Source organism: Mytilus galloprovincialis, chromosome 3 (genome assembly GCF_965363235.1).
Source record: "Mytilus galloprovincialis chromosome 3, xbMytGall1.hap1.1, whole genome shotgun sequence".
Lineage (NCBI taxonomy): Eukaryota > Metazoa > Mollusca > Bivalvia > Mytilida > Mytilidae > Mytilus > Mytilus galloprovincialis.
Genome location: NC_134840.1, coordinates 62,136,508 through 62,159,010, shown reverse-complemented (window position 1 = coordinate 62,159,010; position 22,503 = coordinate 62,136,508). Strand labels below are relative to the sequence as shown.

General features: G+C 36.2%; 1 protein-coding gene across 2 annotated transcripts in view; it reads left to right on the top strand.

Moving 5' to 3' along the window:
* Positions 1 to 22,503, top strand: part of LOC143068579 (collagen alpha-1(XII) chain-like) — a 51,273-nt gene that overhangs the window by 10,080 nt on the left and 18,690 nt on the right. The window lies entirely within an intron of this gene.

Sequence of the window (22,503 nt, the reverse complement as noted above, 5' to 3'; positions counted from 1 at the left end):
TTTTTTATATAATAAAACAAAAACCTGAACGACTTTACATTATAAATTAAAATGCATCCTAGTCGTGATGGAAACAGAGTCAAATGAACAAATGGACTAGATGAAACTGAACGAAAAAAAGAAAGAAAACACCAATTTGATCTGATAGGGGTGAATTCTATTCTTTATTCAAACTCGAGTTTGGTTTGGAACCGTATCTATTGCGATTATTACCAAAGGACAGATATAACATATCTAAACTTCGATGCTCGAATTTGAAGTTACCTATTGACACGGGTAGATGGGCGGGGATCGCGAGGGAAAATAGAATATGTACATTATGTAATGAGGGAATAGGGGATGAGTTTCATATATTGTTTACCTGTAAAAATGCTGATGTTTCTGCTCTTAGATCAAAGTTTGTACCAAATTACTATGTAATGAATCCAAGCAAGAAGAAATTCACTGGCTTGTTGTCTATATGTAACGTACAAGTTCGAAGGAAATTATCAATTTTCGTGAAGAAAATCATAAAATACTTAATCTAATTATACCAATTGTCTTTTAAAATATACTATGTATTTGTGTTTCGTTTGTCCTGTCTCGCTATGTATTATCTTAATATGGTTGTATATATTATTGTCCTCTTGTACACAAGTATGTGTCTGAGGTTATGAATAAAATCTTGAAATCTTGATACAAGAAAAGATTATATTTGCTTCGGCTTTTTCCATTTGCGCCAATCTGCACTTAATTAGCGCCTTTTTTTTTTTTATTTCTTTGCGCCAAATTTATTTTCTTCATTTGCACAAATTAACAGGTAAACACAAGTCATGAGGCATATAAGATGTATAGAATTTATTTATATAATAACAAAAATATTCCTTCTGGCCTTTTGCCACCTGCCACTTGCTCACACGTGACGGGGAGGAGGAGGGGGATTGAAAGCAGGATAAGTTTATTGCAAGTGTACATCACACTTGAAGTAGCACTTTATAAAATAAGATTGTAACAGTTTGACATAAAAAGCACATTTGCATATGCACAAATCTTTTTTAACTGAGTATTGTCATGCAACACTTCTGTTGAACTGCAACCTTGTGATATCTTCCCTACAATAAAGCATCCCCTTTTTTATCAAAATTTTTATAAGTTAAAGCCTGTTTTTTTCTTTATGGCATCGGTTCCATATATGAAAGTAAATGTTCGGGTACCAGAAGTGTGATTAAATGATGATACCCATGAGCTCAACATGTGTCTATACACACATTTATCTATATTGTAGCTTGTGTTCATTGAATTGCTGCGTTTGGTTAAACAAGTTTAATTTTATCATCTAAATTTATCAGACCTAACCTTTCGAATCAATTTGGCGCAAATTAAAAAATGTCAATGTGCGCAAATGAAAAAAAATATGCTTTTTCAAAATTGGCGTAATTGTCATACGTACATTCACCGATCACATATTACTGGTTAGATTAAAAAATAATATATTATTTAGATTAAGAAGTACTTTAAGAAATTAATTGATTGTTGTTTGCCATCAGTACAGCCGCAAATATTTCAGACAAGTTCAGGGAGAAAACTAAATAATGAATACAATAGGGAATGTTACTGTTCAAATAAATGTCATCGGTCATTCAGAGTGAAGTATAGATACGAAACTTTGGACCGTCGATTGAAAATAGTTTGTTTTGATAACAACCGCCGGTAGGTAATGACAAAAATAAGCAAAGACCCATCAAAACAACATCTGATAAACAAATTTAATAATACTTTTAGATATTTGGATGATATTTTGGCTCTAAATAATGACGACTTCAGTATGTATATTAATGAAATTTATCCTGGTGAACTTACTTTAAATAAAGCTAATACTAACAATGACCACTGCCCTTTCCTCGATCTTGATATCTATATCACTAACGGAAAGCTGAATACTAAAATTTATGATAAAAGGGATGATTTTTCATTTCCTATCGTTAATTATCCGTTTTTAGATGGTGACGTTCCCTTGTCACCATCTTACGGTGTTTATATATCTCAACTTGTACGATTCGCTCGTGTATGTAACAATGTTTTAGATTTTAACGAGAGAAATTTATGTATTACTGAAAAATTATTACACCAGGTTTTTCGATATCACAAACTAGTCAAAACATTTACTAAATTTTATCATCGGTATAAAGACATCATTCGTAAATATAGCTCAACATGCAGACTTTTTATACGTTCAGGTATTTCACATCCAATTTTTTATGGAAATATTCTTTATAAAGCACAAAGGTGTCAGTATTCACCTCATAAACTTACAAAACCTTTGAATAGACTTATTAAGAAGGGATATAATTACGATACTGTTGTCAAGTCATTAAAGATTGCATATTTTGGCGTTAATATTGAGTCACTGATAAGGTCTTTGCGTCGGAACTAAACACATTTATTCTAAAAACAGTTGTTGGCATGACACGGGTTATGTTCTTCTCATATATGTTATGATGGTATGATACTAAACCCCTTACGGGAAGGATTGTGCCTGATGTTCATATGATGAAATCATAATCTTTCAGTCAGTTTAATTGAAGTCTGGAGCTGGCATGTCAGTTAACTGCTAGTAGTCTGTTGTTATTTATGTATTATTGTCATTTTGTTTATTTTCTTTGGTTACATCTTCTGACATCAGACTCGGACTTCTCTTGAACTGAATTTTAATGTGCGTATTGTTATGCTTTTACTTTTCTACACTGGTTAGAGGTATAGGGGGAGGGTTGAGATCTCACAAACATGTTTAACCCCGCCGCATTTTTGCGCCTGTCCCAAGTCAGGAGCCTCTGGCCTTTATTAGTCTTGTATTATTTAAATTTTAGTTTCTTGTGTACAATTTGGAAATTAGTATGGCGTTCATTATCACTGAACTAGTATATATTTGTTTAGGGGCCAGCTGAAGGACGCCTCCGGGTGCGGGAATTTCTCGCTACATTGAAGACCTGTTGGTGACCTTCTGCTGTTGTGTTTTTTTATTTTGGTCCGGTTGTTGTCTCTTTGACACATTCCCCATTTCCATTCTCAATTTTATAGACAAATACGGTTGATAGACGGTATATAGGAGCACTAAATTCTATGTTAACCACCGACAGTAGGTATAAAGAAATACTATTGAAAGGCGGTATATAAAGGAACACTATATTTTACGTTAACCACCAACGGTAGGTATAAAGAAATACTGTTAATAGACGGTATATAGGAGCACTATATTGTATGTTAACCACCGACGGTAGGTAAATTCAGATACTTTTGACAGACGGTATATATGAGCACTATATACGGACCATATAATACGTTATATTGACCATCGACGGTAGGTATAAATGAAAACTGTTGATAGACGGTTTATAGGAGCACTTTATTGTATGTTAACCACCGACAGTATGTATAGACACATGATTTTAATAGACAGCACTATATTTTACGTAAACCACCGACGGTAGGTATAGACAAATACTTTTGATATACGGTATATAGGAGTACTGTATTGCTTGTTAACCACCGATGGTAGGTATAAACAGGTACTGTTGATATACGGTATATAGGAGTACTATATGTCATGTTAACCACGGACGGTAGGTATAGACTAAATACTGTTGATAGACAGTATATAGGAGGACTATATTGCATGTTAACCACCGACGATAGGTATAGACAAATACTGTTGATATACGGTATATAGGTGCACTGTATTGTCTGTATTGCATGTTAACCACCGACGGTGGGTATAGAAACAGGTTAGAAACATAGTGTTGATAGACGGTATATAGGAGCACTCTATTGCATGTTAACCACCGATGGTTGGTTTAGAAAAATACTGATAATAGACGGTATATAGGTGCACTGTATTATATGTTAACCACCGACGGTAGGTAGAGAAAAATAGTATTGATAGACGGTATATAGGAGTACTGTAATGCTTGTTAACCACCGATGGTAGGTATAGACAGGTACTGTTGATATACGGCATATAGGAGTACTGTATGGCATGTTAACCACCGACGGTAGGTACAGACAAATACTGTTGATAGACGATATATAGGAGTACTGTATGGCATGTTAACCACCAACGGTAGGTATAGACAAATACTGTTGATAGACAGTATATAGGAGGACTATATTGCATGTTAACCACCGACGGTAGGTATAGACAAATACTGTTGATAGACGGTATATAGGAGCACTATATGGTATGTTAACTACCAACAGTAGGTATAGACTAAAACTCTTGATAGACGGTATATAGGAGCACTATATTGTATGTTAACTACCAACAGTAGGTATAGACTAAAACTCTTGATAGACGGTATATAGGAGCACTATATTGTATGTTAACTACCAACAGTAGGTATAGACTAAAACTCTTGATAGACGGTATATAGGAGCACTATATTGTATGTTAACCAACGACGGTAGGTATAGACAAATACTGTTGATAGACGGTATATACACATGTAGGAGCACTATATTGTATGTTAACTACCGACAGTAGGTATAGACAAATACTGTTGATAGACGGTATATAGGAGCACTGTATTGTATGTTAACTACCAACAGTAGGTAAAGACTAAAACTCTTGATAGACGGTATATGTAATAGCACTCTATCGTATGTTAATCACCGACGGTAGGTATAGACAAATACTGGTTATAGACGGTATATAGGAGCACTATATTGTATGTTAACTACCGACAGTAGGTATAGACAAATACTGGTGATAGACGGTATATAGGAGCACTATATTGTATGTTAACCACCGACGGTAGGTATAGACAAATACTGCTGATAGACGGTATATAGGAGCACTATATTGTATGTTAACCACCGACGGTAGGTATAGACATATACTGCTGATAGACGGTATATAGGTGCACTATATTGTATGTTACCTTCCGACAGTAGGTATAGACAAATACTGTTGATAGACGGTATATAGGAACACTATATTGTATGTTAACTACCGACAGTAGGTATAGACAAATACTGGTGATAGACGGTATATAGGAGCACTATATTGTATGTTAACTACCGACAGTAGGTATAGACTAAAACTCTTGATAGACGGTATATAGGAGCACTATATTGTATGTTAACCACCGACGGTAGGTATAGACAAATACTGTTGATAGACGGTATATACATTGTAGGAGCACTATATTGTATGTTAACCACCGACGGTAGGTATAGACAAATACTGTTGATAGACGGTATATAGAAGCACTATATTGTATGTTAACTACCGACAGTAGGTATAGACAAATACTGTTGATAGACGGTATATGGGAGCACTATATTGTATGTTAACCACCGACGGTAGGTATAGTCATATACTGTTGATAGACGGTATATAGGAGCACTATATTGTATGTTAACTACCGACAGTAGGTAAAGACAAATACTGTTGATAGACGGTATATGGGAGCATTATATTGTATGTTAACCACCGACGGTAGGTATAGTCATATACTGTTGATAGATGGTATATAGAAGCACTATATTGTATGTTAACTACCGACAGTAGGTATAGACAAATACTGTTAATAGACGGTATATGGGAGCACTATATTGTATGTTAACCACCGACGGTAGGTAAATTCAGATACTTTTGACAGACGGTATATATGAGCACTATATACGGACCATATAATACGTTATATTGACCATCGACGGTAGGTATAAATGAAAACTGTTGATAGACGGTTTATAGGAGCACTTTATTGTATGTTTACCACCGACATGTCCAGTATGTATAGACACATGATTTTAATAGACAGCACTCTATTTTACGTTAACCACCGACGGTAGGTATAGACAAATACTTTTGATATACGGTATATAGGAGTACTGTATTGCTTGTTAACCACCGATGGTAGGTATAAACAGGTACTGTTGATATACGGTATATAGGAGTACTATATGTCATGTTAACCACCGACGGTAGGTATAGACTAAATACTGTTGATAGACAGTATATAGGAGGACTATATTGCATGTTAACCACCGACGATAGGTATAGACAAATACTGTTGATATACGGTATATAGGTGCACTGTATTGCATGTTAACCACCGACGGTGGGTATAGAAACGGGTTAGAAACATAGTGTTGATAGACGGTATATAGGAGCACCCTATTGCATGTTGACCACCGATGGTAGGTTTAGAAAAATACTGATAATAGACGGTATATAGGTGCACTGTATTATATGTTAACCACCGACGGTAGGTAGAGAAAAATAGTATTGATAGACGGTATATAGGAGTACTGTAATGCTTGTAAACCACCGATGGTAGGTATAGACAGGTACTGTTGATATACGGCATATAGGAGTACTGTATGGCATGTTAACCACCGACGGTAGGTACAGACAAATACTGTTGATAGACGATATATAGGAGTACTGTATGGCATGTTAACCACCAACGGTAGGTATAGACAAATACTGTTGATAGACAGTATATAGGAGGACTATATTGCATGTTAACCACCGACGGTAGGTATAGACAAATACTGTTGATAGACGGTATATAGGAGCACTATATGGTATGTTAACTACCAACAGTAGGTATAGACTAAAACTCTTGATAGACGGTATATAGGAGCACTATATTGTATGTTAACTACCAACAGTAGGTATAGAATAAAACTCTTGATAGACGGTATATAGGAGCACTATATTGTATGTTAACTACCAACAGTAGGTATAGACTAAAACTCTTGATAGACGGTATATAGGAGCACTATATTGTATGTTAACCACCGACGGTAGGTATAGACAAATACTGTTGATAGACGGTATATACACATGTAGGAGCACTATATTGTATGTTAACTACCGACAGTAGGTATAGACAAATACTGTTGATAGACGGTATATAGGAGCACTGTATTGTATGTTAACTACCAACAGTAGGTAAAGACTAAAACTCTTGATAGACGGTATATGTAATAGCACTATATCGTATGTTAATCACCGACGGTAGGTATAGACAAATACTGGTTATAGACGGTATATAGGAGCACTATATTGTATGTTAACTACCGACAGTAGGTATAGACAAATACTGGTGATAGACGGTATATAGGAGCACTATATTGTATGTTAACCACCGACGGTAGGTATAGACAAATACTGCTGATAGACGGTATATAGGAGCACTATATTGTATGTTAACCACCGACGGTAGGTATAGACATATACTGCTGATAGACGGTATATAGGTGCACTATATTGTATGTTACCTTCCGACAGTAGGTATAGACAAATACTGTTGATAGACGGTATATAGGAACACTATATTGTATGTTAACTACCGACAGTAGGTATAGACAAATACTGGTGATAGACGGTATATAGGAGCACTATATTGTATGTTAACTACCGACAGTAGGTATAGACTAAAACTCTTGATAGACGGTATATAGGAGCACTATATTGTGTGTTAACCACCGACGGTAGGTATAGACAAATACTGTTGATAGACGGTATATACATTGTAGGAGCACTATATTGTATGTTAACCACCGACGGTAGGTATAGACAAATACTGTTGATAGACGGTATATAGAAGCACTATATTGTATGTTAACTACCGACAGTAGGTATAGACAAATACTGTTGATAGACGGTATATGGGAGCATTATATTGTATGTTAACCACCGACGGTAGGTATAGTCATATACTGTTGATAGATGGTATATAGAAGCACTATATTGTATGTTAACTACCGACAGAAGGTATAGACAAATACTGTTAATAGACGGTATATGGGAGCACTATATTGTATGTTAACCACCGACGGTAGGTAAATTCAGATACTTTTGACAGACGGTATATATGAGCACTATATACGGACCATATAATACGTTATATTGACCATCGACGGTAGGTATAAATGAAAACTGTTGATAGACGGTTTATAGGAGCACTTTATTGTATGTTTACCACCGACATGTCCAGTATGTATAGACACATGATTTTAATAGACAGCACTCTATTTTACGTTAACCACCGACGGTAGGTATAGACAAATACTTTTGATATACGGTATATAGGAGTACTGTATTGCTTGTTAACCACCGATGGTAGGTATAAACAGGTACTGTTGATATACGGTATATAGGAGTACTATATGTCATGTTAACCACCGACGGTAGGTATAGACTAAATACTGTTGATAGACAGTATATAGGAGGACTATATTGCATGTTAACCACCGACGATAGGTATAGACAAATACTGTTGATATACGGTATATAGGTGCACTGTATTGCATGTTAACCACCGACGGTGGGTATAGAAACAGGTTAGAAACATAGTGTTGATAGACGGTATATAGGAGCACTCTATTGCATGTTGACCACCGATGGTAGGTTTAGAAAAATACTGATAATAGACGGTATATAGGTGCACTGTATTATATGTTAACCACCGACGGTAGGTAGAGAAAAATAGTATTGATAGACGGTATATAGGAGTACTGTAATGCTTGTAAACCACCGATGGTAGGTATAGACAGGTACTGTTGATATACGGCATATAGGAGTACTGTATGGCATGTTAACCACCGACGGTAGGTACAGACAAATACTGTTGATAGACGATATATAGGAGTACTGTATGGCATGTTAACCACCAACGGTAGGTATAGACAAATACTGTTGATAGACAGTATATAGTAGGACTATATTGCATGTTAACCACCGACGGTAGGTATAGACAAATACTGGTGATAGACGGTATATAGGAGCACTATATTGTATGTTAACTACCGACAGTAGGTATAGACTAAAACTCTTTGATAGACGGTATATAGGAGCACTATATTGTATGTTAACCACCGACGGTAGGTATAGACAAATACTGTTGATAGACGGTATATACATTGTAGGAGCACTATATTGTATGTTAACCGCCGACGGTAGGTATAGACAAATACTGTTGATAGACGGTATATAGGAGCACTCTATTGCATGTTAACCACCGATGGTAGGTTTAGAAAAATACTGATAATAGACGGTATATATGTGCACTGTATTATATGTTAACCACCGACGGTAGGTAGAGAAAAATAGTATTGATAGACGGTATATAGGAGTACTGTAATGCTTGTAAACCACCGATGGTAGGTATAGACAGGTACTGTTGATATACGGCATATAGGAGTACTGTATGGCATGTTAACCACCGACGGTAGGTACAGACAAATACTGTTGATAGACGATATATAGGAGTACTGTATGGCATGTTAACCACCAACGGTAGGTATAGACAAATACTGTTGATAGACAGTATATAGTAGGACTATATTGCATGTTAACCACCGACGGTAGGTATAGACAAATACTGGTGATAGACGGTATATAGGAGCACTATATTGTATGTTAACTACCGACAGTAGGTATAGACTAAAACTCTTTGATAGACGGTATATAGGAGCACTATATTGTATGTTAACCACCGACGGTAGGTATAGACAAATACTGTTGATAGACGGTATATACATTGTAGGAGCACTATATTGTATGTTAACCGCCGACGGTAGGTATAGACAAATACTGTTGATAGACGGTATATAGAAGCACTATATTGTATGTTAACTACCGACAGTAGGTAAAGACAAATACTGTTGATAGACGGTATATGGGAGCATTATATTGTATGTTAACCACCGACGGTAGGTATAGTCATATACTGTTGATAGATGGTATATAGAAGCACTATATTGTATGTTAACTACCGACAGTAGGTATAGACAAATACTGTTGATAGACGGTATATGGGAGCACTATATTGTATGTTAACCACCGACGGTAGGTAAATTTAGATACTTTTGACAGACGGTATATATGAGCACTATATACGGACCATATAATACGTTATATTGACCATCGACGGTAGGTATAAATGAAAACTGTTGATAGACGGTTTATAGGAGCACTTTATTGTATGTTTACCACCGACAGTATGTATAGACACATGATTTTAATAGACAGCACTATTATAAACAAGAGTTCCCTCAACCAACATACATAGCTAAACTCAAGACTTTACACCGTTTTTCTTTATTTCTGATTGCCTAAGGTATTAATTCTTTTAAAATAGCGGTGTTTCGGGATTTGTTAGATTGGCTCACTCTATAAGTGGCCTACCTTGGGTCCCTTTTCAAAAGTCTCCCAACTAATGCCGGGTTTCGGCAAAATATTCTTTAAGATTTCTGCTGCGTTTATACGCAATGATAGGCACTTTTTTAAAAATTTGTCTGCATATTTCATCTGACTGTAAATTATTCCAGGACTTTCTTAATGCTCTACCCAGCCCTTTAACTGCTGGGTTATATTTAGTTATGAGAGTCAAAGGTATATTTTTCTTAATGGTCTTTCTAGTTAATGTATGGCAACGTTTAACTTTGTTGCAAGTATCTGAAATCAGATCTCTAGTAATTCGTTTATTATATCCTCTGGCTACTAATTTTAGTTCAAGGTTAATAAGTGCTTGTTCAAATCGATTTCATTATTATTGTTTGTTGATAGACGTATATGGGAGCATTATATTGTATGTTAACCACCGACGGTAGGTATAGACATATACTGTTGATAGACGGTATATAGGAGCACTATATTGTATGTTAACTACCGACAGTAGGTATAGACAAATACTGTTGTTAGACGGTATATAGGAGCACTCTATTGCATGTTAACCACCGATGGTAGGTTTAGAAAAATACTGATAATAGACGGTATATATGTGCACTGTATTATATGTTAACCACCGACGGTAGGTAGAGAAAAATAGTATTGATAGACGGTATATAGGAGTACTGTAATGCTTGTAAACCACCGATGGTAGGTATAGACAGGTACTGTTGATATACGGCATATAGGAGTACTGTATGGCATGTTAACCACCGACGGTAGGTACAGACAAATACTGTTGATAGACGATATATAGGAGTACTGTATGGCATGTTAACCACCAAACGGTAGGTATAGACAAATACTGTTGATAGACAGTATATAGTAGGACTATATTGCATGTTAACCACCGACGGTAGGTATAGACAAATACTGGTGATAGACGGTATATAGGAGCACTATATTGTATGTTAACTACCGACAGTAGGTATAGACTAAAACTCTTTGATAGACGGTATATAGGAGCACTATATTGTATGTTAACCACCGACGGTAGGTATAGACAAATACTGTTGATAGACGGTATATACATTGTAGGAGCACTATATTGTATGTTAACCGCCGACGGTAGGTATAGACAAATACTGTTGATAGACGGTATATAGAAGCACTATATTGTATGTTAACTACCGACAGTAGGTAAAGACAAATACTGTTGATAGACGGTATATGGGAGCATTATATTGTATGTTAACTACCGACGGTAGGTATAGTCATATACTGTTGATAGATGGTATATAGAAGCACTATATTGTATGTTAACTACCGACAGTAGGTATAGACAAATACTGTTGATAGACGGTATATGGGAGCACTATATTGTATGTTAACCACCGACGGTAGGTAAATTTAGATACTTTTGACAGACGGTATATATGAGCACTATATACGGACCATATAATACGTTATATTGACCATCGACGGTAGGTATAAATGAAAACTGTTGATAGACGGTTTATAGGAGCACTTTATTGTATGTTTACCACCGACAGTATGTATAGACACATGATTTTAATAGACAGCACTATTATAAACAAGAGTTCCCTCAACCAACATACATAGCTAAACTCAAGACTTTACACCGTTTTTCTTTATTTCTGATTGCCTAAGGTATTAATTCTTTTAAAATAGCGGTGTTTCGGGATTTGTTAGATTGGCTCACTCTATAAGTGGCCTACCTTGGGTCCCTTTTCAAAAGTCTCCCAACTAATGCCGGGTTTCGGCAAAATATTCTTTAAGATTTCTGCTGCGTTTATACGCAATGATAGGCACTTTTTTAAAAATTTGTCTGCATATTTCATCTGACTGTAAATTATTCCAGGACTTTCTTAATGCTCTACCCAGCCCTTTAACTGCTGGGTTATATTTAGTTATGAGAGTCAAAGGTATATTTTTCTTAATGGTCTTTCTAGTTAATGTATGGCAACGTTTAACTTTGTTGCAAGTATCTGAAATCAGATCTCTAGTAATTCGTTTATTATATCCTCTGGCTACTAATTTTAGTTCAAGGTTAATAAGTGCTTGTTCAAATCGATTTCATTATTATTGTTTGTTGATAGACGTATATGGGAGCATTATATTGTATGTTAACCACCGACGGTAGGTATAGACATATACTGTTGATAGACGGTATATAGGAGCACTATATTGTATGTTAACTACCGACAGTAGGTATAGACAAATACTGTTGTTAGACGGTATATGGGAGCATTATATTGTATGTTAACCACCGACGGTAGGTATAGACATATACTGTTGATAGACGGTATATAGGAGCATTTTATTGCATGTTAATCACCGACGGTAGGTATAGATAAATTATGTTGATAGACGGTATATAGGAACACTATATTGCATGTTAATCATCGACGGTAGGTATAATATACGATGTATAGGAGCACTATACTGTATGTTAACTACCAAAAGTAGGTATAGACAAATACTGTTGATAGACGGTATATAGGAGCTCTATATTGTATGTTAACTACCGACAGTAGGTATTAGACAAATACTGTTGATAGACGGTATATAGGAGCACTATATTGTATGTTAACTACCGACAGTAGGTATTAGACAAATACTGCTGATAGACGGTATATAGGAGCACTATATTGTATGTTAACTACCGACAGTAGGTATAGACAAATACTGTTGATAGACGGTATATAGGAGCACTATATTGTATGTTAACCACCGACGGTAGGTATAGCCAAATACTGTTGATATACGGTAAATAGGAGTACTGTATTGCATGTTAACCACCGACGGTAGGTATAGATAAATACTGTTGGTAGACGGTATATAGGAGCACTATATCGCATGTTAACTACCGACGGTAGGTTTAGAAAAATACTGATAATAGACGGTATATAGGAGCATTATATTGCATGTTAACCACCAACGGTAGGTATAGACAAATACTATTGATAGACGGTGTGAAGGAGTACTAATTCGTATGTTAACCACTGACGGTAGGTATAGACAAATACTGTTGATATACGGTGAATAGGAGTACTGTATTGCATGTTAACCACCGACGGTAGGTATAGATAGAATGAAATTCAAAACAGTGTGGCTGTGGCCATTGATTGACACATTAAATTCATCCATTGACTGGGACAATTTACATGAACGTTTGTCTGTAACGACCACTGTTCACGACGTACCTACGATAGACATTTAAACTGTGGGGTCACCAAAGGTTTCTTAGCGCCTTTAATTATAAAATAATTCAAAAAATTAATCAGGAATAACCTTTATGTTTTGATTTATATAATTGATATAAATCAAAACATCGCGTTATATCTGATTAGTTTTTCGAATTACTTTTTTAAGTTGTTGAGAACCTTTGGTGACCCAATAGTTTAAGTGTCTTTAAAAAGTATATAGTGAGCAGTGGTAGTTACATACAAACGTTCACCTTAATTGTCCCAGTCAATGGATGAATTTAATGTGTCAATCAATGGCCACAGCCACACTGTTTTGAATTTCATTATAAATACTGTTAGTAGACGGTATATAGGAGCACTATATCGCATGTTAACTACCGACGGTAGGTTTAGAAAAATACTGATAATAGACGGTATATAGGAGCATTATATTGCATGTTAACTACCGACAGTAGGTATAGACAAATAATGTTGATAGACGGTATATAGGAGCACTATATTGTATGTTAACTACCAACAGTAGGTATAGACTAAAACTCTTGATAGACGGTATATATAATAGCACTATATCGTATGTTAATCACCGACGGTAGGTATAGACAAATACTGGTGATAGACGGTATATAGGAGCACTATATTGTATGTTAACCACCGACGGTAGGTACAGACAAATACTGTTGATATACGGTGTATAGGAGCACTATACTGTATGTTAACTACCGACAGTAGGTATAGACAAATACTGTTGATATACGGTACATTGGAGTACTGTATTGCTTGTTAACCACCGACGGTAGGTATAGATAAATACTGTTGGTAGACGATATATAGGAGCACTGTATTGTTATTGGTTGCTGTCTTTGATATTGATTTTACGTTTATCGTTTCAGCATTAATCGGGCTGTTAGTTTTCGTTTTTCGTCACATCTAGTAAGGAATGGGTTTGAATAGCATTTTACATGAATACATATGTGTAACTCATGGCTGATTCACATTCGTTTGTCTTTGGTGGATAAGTTTCCCATTGGCAATATTACCACATATCTTCTGAATTTTCATTGCATCATCTAAACATGTAAAATTCGTATATAGAAAATATATACGTATAGATAATATATATATAATATAAAAAAGTAGATGTTGTATGATTGCCAATGAGACAACAGTAGTGTTTGTGGGACAGAATGACCCCCATTAAGGTGGACGTCGGACGCTGACGCCATATTCGAAAGTTGGCGCAGACGCCGACGCCATATTTGGGCCTTAAAGCGGACGCCATAGTCGGCCCTGAAATCAAGACGCAAACTTTGGGTTGGACCATGTTACTCGGACATCGAGACGCCGACGCCATATTTGGGCTTAAATCCTGGACGCTATATCTTAATTTTTGACCAGGCTACCCTCCAGGGTGGATACTTTTAGTGATCCTAGAAAGAGTTTTTCAAGACTTGAGACCTGCTATACATCCATGTAGGTGTTTTAAGATTTTTTTTTCTTTTCTTCTGTTTTTTTTCTTTCTTTTTTCATTATTTTCTTTTGTATCATTATTTTTCATTTAACCAAATAGAGCTACGAGTTTACTGTCATTCTGAATCGTGTCAGTGGATGAAAAGTTGTTGATAATGTCCTTCATCTCGAGTCCCGACATCTCAATTTGACGTAATAAATGCAGGCCACATGTATCTGAATCATTGGGTTGGATTTGATTGCAAACCACACAGTATTTCGGTCCATTGACGATGAGTACATTTCTGAAATAGCGTTGGTACTTTTCCGGTAATCGTTCTAAGGAGTCGAAAAATTCTGATGGACCCGATGCGGGGAAATGAAATGCAACCCAATGACTCCCCTTTTGATCACAGTTGTCCGTATTGACCACAAACCTTCTACGCCTGTCGCTCACATATATAGGCAAGTCTTCTGCACAGCAAACGGTCCCGGGCAATCCACTCAAAGCATCCTCTACATCTTTCCCGGTCATCGTTAAGGACAATGCCGTTTTTATTCCCACAACCTTGCTGACGTTGGGCTTCTAATCCACGTAGGTGAGCAAACACTAAGTACTCCACAATCCTGACAGGCGATGAGATCTTTCCGTGTTTCAGCATCCTCTGACGAACTATGTGTTGTCTCGTCGGCAATATCTTCGTCTGATGAGACCGAACTATCGTCTTCAAAAGTATTCGAGAGACGGTCGTCATCCCTCTGTCCGTCTGGTGTCTCTCCTTGACCGACCTGCAAGACCTCTGTGTGCAATCTGGAGGCTTCTGGGGTTCTAGCTTTTAGGTCAACAAGAAAATACACGAAAGGTGTCCTCTTTGCCTCTTCAAATTTCCGGAGAAAGAAGTCCCCTCGAGAAGGATACATCTGTCGGCCAAGAGTCACGATGGGCTGTCGATCAATGGGGTTATTAAAGAGAATGAGATACTAGTAATGACAGTTTCGTCTCTGGGTGGGGTCTTTGCCAAAGTATAAATTCTGATTAAAAACGACGACCGATAATTTCCTATGGTGACACCCTTCCGTAAACAAATCATTTATTCTGGAGTCTTTGTCCGATGTCGACATGAGGTCATCTAATAGGATCATGTTTCGAATGTTGGGATCGAAAAAATCGTCCCTTTCGAGATCAAAAGGAACTCCACGAATGAATTCAACGCGTGGAAGCACTGCATGTTCGTTGTATTTCCTCGTAAAGAGGTTGCCACCTTTTATACAACCAAACGATCCTGTCTGGACTAGGACTTCACAGTTTTTTTATGTGTTGAAACAAATAACATAAAATAAGTTTTATCGCAGGAGGTTGGACCGGACACAATCATGGTAGAAGGGTGTCTAAACACGAAAGCCTTCTGCTGCTGCTTTTGCTGCTGCTGCTTCTTTTTCTGCTGCTGCTGTTGCTGCTTTTGCTGCTGCTGGGTAACACCTGGGTGGTATAGTGGCTCATCGGAAGAATGCTTACTTCTTATATGTCTTTGAAGATCGTGCGGCCACACATGCACTTAACAGCAAATATTGCAATTAAACATACTCGTAATTTCCTAAATGACAGTGAGTAGTTTCCTCTTATAGATTTACTTCACTTCCTTCGAAAATATAGCAAGAGAAATACATGGTCATCTTTTAGACGACATATTTGAAGATGATCGTATCTCAAAACAAATTCGATGTGATACAATTCATTCCTGGTTACCGTGAAATAGACTGGTTTCCCAAACGTCACGTCCGTTATATCTTATTTAATCGTATCGACTGGAGAATATGGAGAGATTTTCCCTAACGTACGACTGGTGCACGAAATCGGAACAGAAGTACATACGTCTCGTTTAGGCTTCTAATTCCGGTATGAACGACACCTTCAATGAACATTCCCACGATCCATCCAACGTATAGCGTTTTGCAAGGCGCACTTTGAAATTGCCACGTACGTTATTTTCAAACGATGGATGAAAGCGAGTTTTCGCTATTAATAAATAAACAAAACTCGTCCATAGTGTTAATTCCAGTGAAACCTTTAGTATCTCTCTTACAGCTTTGTTATACTCAAAGCCGTATTTAAGGAAATAAACGGAAATAGTTATTGATTGCTTAACGTCCAGTGGCAAATAATTCATGAATGTTTAGAACACGTTACCATAAATACAATAGGTATAGGTCTTGTAAAAGAGGCCACCCAGCGGGATAAAGGGTATATTGGATAGGAACATAAATTTTGCCTTGCAATAGGCTAAAATGTGTTGTGTATAACTATATAAGTACAGTAGACTAATTTATCTTCTATACGGTTGAAATAATTATTATAGTCAATACAATTTTTTGTGTTTCTGTATAATTAATGAATCCTCCTGATCATCTTTCTTCCTTAAGTATTTAGTAATCTTCATCATAATTTTATGTTAAGGACTATATAGACATAAAACTTGTTTGATTGGACCGTATGCTAAGAGCCGGCCACCTACAGAGCCAGAATCATCTCATTAATACCGGTTCAAACCGGTTCTTGTTTCTCTGCACGGAGATAATTCTTGCACGTGCACAAACAAACAAAAAATGCTACTGCAATTATATACTGTAACAGTCGTATTTGTTTGTATTCCTTTATAATTTTTTTTATAGTTTAACATCCCATAATTCTTAATTCCTTATATTTAAGCAGCCGTATATTTCTCTATTCGATATATTTTACCAGTCCCTATTTCACTATTCTTTATATTTATTTTGGTCATATTTCTTTATTCTTTATTTTTCTCGCCCATATCATTCTTTATTTATTTTTTCGTCCATTATTCTCTATTCTGTAAACCCAATCCAAACTCCTTGTATATAAATATTGATTGATTAAATATATTATCCGTGTAATTTTTGAAGATAAAAACCAACTACGACCGTGGAATTTTCAAATATATAGTTAAGATTATGTTAAATGAGAAACAATTTTAAATGACCAGACGTGGTTTTAGTTAATCATTTGGGTTGAAATCCTAATCATATGATAGTAATTATATGTGGTTGAAATGAGTTGGAATGCAATACTACTCAATGTTTACGGTTGTCATGCTTATCTAAAAGATAAAGATAATTATTTAATGTCACAGACTATATTTTTATAATTGGTGTCCGTTAATTAGAACCAAATAAAAAAGTGTACACCTGTAAACATGTTATTGAAAGAAAGTGTATAAAGATACTTATTTTTAATCACCAGATGTGCTTTATCTCTTAATCTAATTATTTGAGATGTCAGGTTAAACAGGACCATAGGATATTAATTAAGTGGTTCAAATAAGTCGGAAAGCTACGGACGCCCATAGGACCTCCCACAAATATAATTTGAATTCGAAATCACGAATTTAAATCGTTATTACGAATTTTATAATTCGTTACTGGTATAACATTAAGGTATAGCGTCCAAGCCCAAATATGGCGTCGGTGTCTCGATGTCCGAATCATACGGTCCAACCTCAAATTCGCGTCCCGATTTCATGGTCGACCATGGCCCAAATATGGCGTCGGCATTCACACCCAGGTCCAAATATAGCGTCAGCGTCCGACGTCCACCTTTATGGGTTCATTCTGTCCCACAAACACTACTGACAACTCTCCACAAGAGACCAAAATGGCACAGAAATTAACAACTATAGGTCACCGTACGGCCTTCAACAATGAACACAGCCCATACCGCATAGTCACCTATAACAAGTCCCGAAATGACAATGTGAAACAATTTAAACGAAAAAACTAACGACCTAATTTATATACAAAAAATGAACGAAAAACAAATATGTAACATATAAACAAACGACAACCACTGAATTACAGTCTCCTTACTTGGGACAGGCACATACATAGAGAATGTGGCGGGGTTAAACATGTTAGCGGGATCCCAAACCTCCAATAACCTGGGACTTTGGAGTAACAGTACAACATAAGAACGAACTATAAAAATCAGTTGAAAAAGGCTTACTCATCAGATGGAAAAAAAATACAAATATATAAGATCCAAACAATACATACAGACCATATATCGAAACCAATATATACTAAGCATTCAGCCAATCAAACAAAATGCATCTTAGAACCAAAGATCATTTTCACACTGTATATGGGTTAGAGATCTTAAAACAGAGTTTTTTTGGACACTGTATATGGGTCAGAGATACAGTTTGTATACAGACTGTATATAAAAATTAGACCCATAGATAAAGCATACAGAAAATGCATACAGACTGTATATAAGAGCCACAGGCAGTGCACACACTTTATCTTGCAGTAACAGGCAAAACATACAGACTTTTATTTCAACTTGGAACAACTTACAATGCATACATACTGTGTCTCTGATCCATAGACAGTGTTAACCGACTAAATCTAAGATATACCGACAATAGAAGTATCTTAGACTCATAGTCAAAGCATATAAACAATGTATAAAGACTAAGAACGACGTACAATACATAAACTTAATTTAATTTACAACAAAGAAAATGCATACAGACTGTATCTGGGAAGCACAGACAATGCATTGACTGTGTGTAATCAAAGAACCTTTGTGAGCACGCTCACATACTTCACAGCCCGACATTGTCACTAAGCAAACAAAATTTCAACAGATTATTTAGTTCAAACACGCATGAAATTCTGTTGTGTAATTTCAGAAGATATGCAGAAGTATATTTAGGCCGAAATTCTAAGTTCAGAAGGCATAGTTCCTAATTCCTAACAAGAGTACACACGTTGAAATTTCTCGCCTTATTTATGTTGATAGACCTAAATATAAAGTTTTACTACAATTATCACATAAACTTATTAATAACATGACCAAAGAAAATGAGATCAAGGTCATATGACCAAAATGAGGAATACATTTACACCTTACAATCATTCAATACAAATCAGGTCAAGGTCAGATGACACTTGGCACAAAAACTAAACACTGAACCTCGAAAATGAGGTCAAGGTCAAATGAGACTTGCGAGACTGACATCATAAGATATTTCCAGACACCAAAGAAAGTTGACCTATTGCATACAGTATTAGAAAAAACGAACAAAACTCAAAAGCTTAACTTTGACCATTGAACCAAGGAAATGAGGTCAAGATCAGATGACACCTGCCAGTTGGACATGTACACCTTACAATCCTTCCATACACCAAATATACAAGACATATTTCATATAGTATCTGAGATATAGACTTGACCACCAAAAACTTAACCCTTTTCACTGATCCATGAAATGATGGCGAGGTCAAGTGAAAACTGTCTGATGGGCATGCTGACCAAGGTACGCAAATACTAAACATAGTTACCCATAATATGTGAGAAATTACAAAAACTCAACTTTTTTTCAAGTAGTCACTGAACCATGAAAATGAGTTCAAGGACAATGGACATGTGACAGACGGAAACTTCCAAACTTAAGGCATCTGTATTTAAAGTATGGAGCATCCAGGTCGTTCGCCGTCTAAAATATCAAGTTTTAAGAAGTGAACTAACGCTGTCGCCGTCGCCGCCGGATCACCATTCCTATGTCGAGCTTTCTGCGACAAAAGTCGCAGGCTCGACAAAAACAAGAATGTGTCCATCGTACACCGTTCCCCACTTGCCCTATCATTTTCTTTGTTCAGTGGACCGTGAAATAGGGAAAAAAAACCTTCTTTGGCATTAAGCTTAGAAAAAAAACATATTATTGGAAACATATGTACTAAGTTTCAAGTTTATTGGACCTGACCTTCAACAAAAACTACCTTGACCAAAACATTTAACCTGAAGCGAGGAAACGGACGAAGGAGCAGACGCATAGACCGGAAAACTAATGCCCATTTACTATCGTAGGTGGGGCATAAAAAAATTAATCATGATTTTCTGCCAATATGCACATTTACATAGCATGTCCTAACTATCTAAAAAGTTCATGAAACTCTGTTGTGGTCTTTAGACAGATTTTATGACAAACTGTTGTAGGAGTATTTTGAAAATCAATGAATTGATAATTTCATAATTTCCTCATTATCTACAAAGATTTATAAAACTCTGTTATGTGGTTTCAGAGGAGTTGCAATAACGAGAACAGGACTGACAGACCGATGGATCAAAAACATTGTACCATAAAGAACTTTGTTTGGTTTGGTATATTAAAGGGTCTGCTAAATAATGTAAGGCTGAGATAAATTAGTCATTTGGTCACCCAAGTTTTTTGGCGAGGTTCGTTTTGTTTAGTCTGTGATGTTCTTTGTTGTGTTTTGCATTCTGTTGTTTGTTTTTTAATCTTTCTCTTTTTTTTGCCGTGGTTTTGTCAGTTTATTATTGACTTATGTGTTTGAATAAGCCTTTAGTATCTTTCGCCTCTCTCTTTGGTCAATTTGATTATGTGGGACATACAGATTTAGACCCAAACTTGTCTCTGATTGTTTCGTGATTATTGCAGATGTAAATCATACTATAAAATTGAGTATGGAAATGGGGAATGTGTCAAGGAGACAACAACCCGACCATAGAGCAGACAACAGCCGAAGGCCACCGATAGATCTTCAATGTAGCGAGAAACTCCCGCACACGGAGGTGTCCGTCAGCTGGCCCCTAAACAAATATGTATACTAGTTCAGTGATAATGGACGTCATACTAAGCTCCGAATTATACACAAGAAACTAAAATTATAAATCATACAAGACTAACAAAGGTCAGAGGCTCCTAACTTGGGACAGGCGCAAAATTGCGGCGGGATTAAACATGTTTTTTGAGATCTCAACCCTCCCCTATACCTGTAGCCAATGTAGAAAAACAATACGCACAGTAAAACTCAGTTTAAGAGAAGTCCGAGTCCGATGTCAGAATATGAAACAAAAGAAAATAAACAAAATGACAATAATACATAAATAACAACAGACTACTAGCAGTTATTGACATGCCAGAACCAGACCTTAATTAAACTGATTGAAAGATTATGTCTTCATCATATGAATATCAGGCACAATCCCTCCTGTTAGGGGTTTAGTATTATACCGTCATGAAATATACAACCCTCTTATTTACAATATCATTTGATCAACACCTATTTACAAGGGTCTATTTGATATGATTTTTCTCATTGTTGAAGGCTGTATGGTTGCATATAACTGCTTACATCCATTTTATTTGAACTTGAGTGGATACATGTAGGCGTCTCATTGGCAATCATACCACATCTCCGTATTTTTACAGTATTGTATCAGTACTGTTACCTAATAACAGGACAAAACAAGACAGCAATTTGACAAAACTAAAGACATACATACTTGATTTTACTTCTCTAAAGATATAAACAAAATTTTCATAGTTCGTATCTGAACATGTACACAGCCATGGGAATTTTAAGGGACTATATTTCAGTGTGCATATATTTAGTAGCTAATCTGGCTACTTCCTGTTTATCAGACCGGTACCTTAGAAAAGAATTGTGACAATATATCCAATCTTTTCATAAACCAAAGACTAACGTCACTAGGAGCAGCAGTTAGTTGTCATAGATACTCTAGATAGAAAGATAATCTGCCACTTTTATAAAAGGGACTACACATAGTTTTTGAAAGGGTATAATCGGTTTGTGCCGAAATTACTTTCTTTAGTCCAGAAACTC